Source organism: Calidris pugnax, unplaced genomic scaffold, assembly GCF_001431845.1.
Source record: "Calidris pugnax isolate Ruff unplaced genomic scaffold, ASM143184v1 scaffold20, whole genome shotgun sequence".
Taxonomy (NCBI): domain Eukaryota; kingdom Metazoa; phylum Chordata; class Aves; order Charadriiformes; family Scolopacidae; genus Calidris; species Calidris pugnax.
In genome coordinates this window covers 1,172,201-1,172,504 of record NW_015094510.1, presented here as the reverse complement: position 1 = coordinate 1,172,504, position 304 = coordinate 1,172,201, and the positions used below count along the sequence as shown (strand labels likewise).

At 58.9% G+C, this 304-nt stretch overlaps 1 protein-coding gene across 3 annotated transcripts in view; it reads right to left on the bottom strand.

The window, feature by feature from the left end:
• Nucleotides 1-304, bottom strand: part of KLF12 (Kruppel-like factor 12) — a 258,753-nt gene extending 258,449 nt beyond the window's left edge. For 2 of the 3 annotated variants that reach the window (XM_014965966.1, XM_014965969.1), the window contains exon 1: nt 285-304. The gene's annotated coding sequence lies outside the window, so the exon portion shown is untranslated. Of the gene's footprint in view, nt 1-85; nt 152-284 lie in introns of those variants that run through there. The other variant, XM_014965968.1, reaches the window with a different exon arrangement.

Sequence of the window (304 nt, the reverse complement as noted above, 5' to 3'; positions counted from 1 at the left end):
CAGCAGCAAAAAAAAAAAATCAAAATAAATAAAAAATTACCTATGTTAGCCGTGTGTTCTGATAAGAAAGGGAATCGGCACAGACCTGAGCAGAAGAGAAACTGTTTCCTTCCCCTAACACACGGTCCCCGCTCTCTCTCTCCCTCTGTCTGTCTGTCTGTCCGCCCGCTCCCCCCGGGCCGTGCCACCGGCTGACACACGGCCCCGCCGGCCGGGCTCGCCGCCTACCCCCGGGGAATGAATGGGGGCAACCCGGCGAACGGCGCCGCTCGCCGCCGACTTACCCGCGTCACATGATGAACCG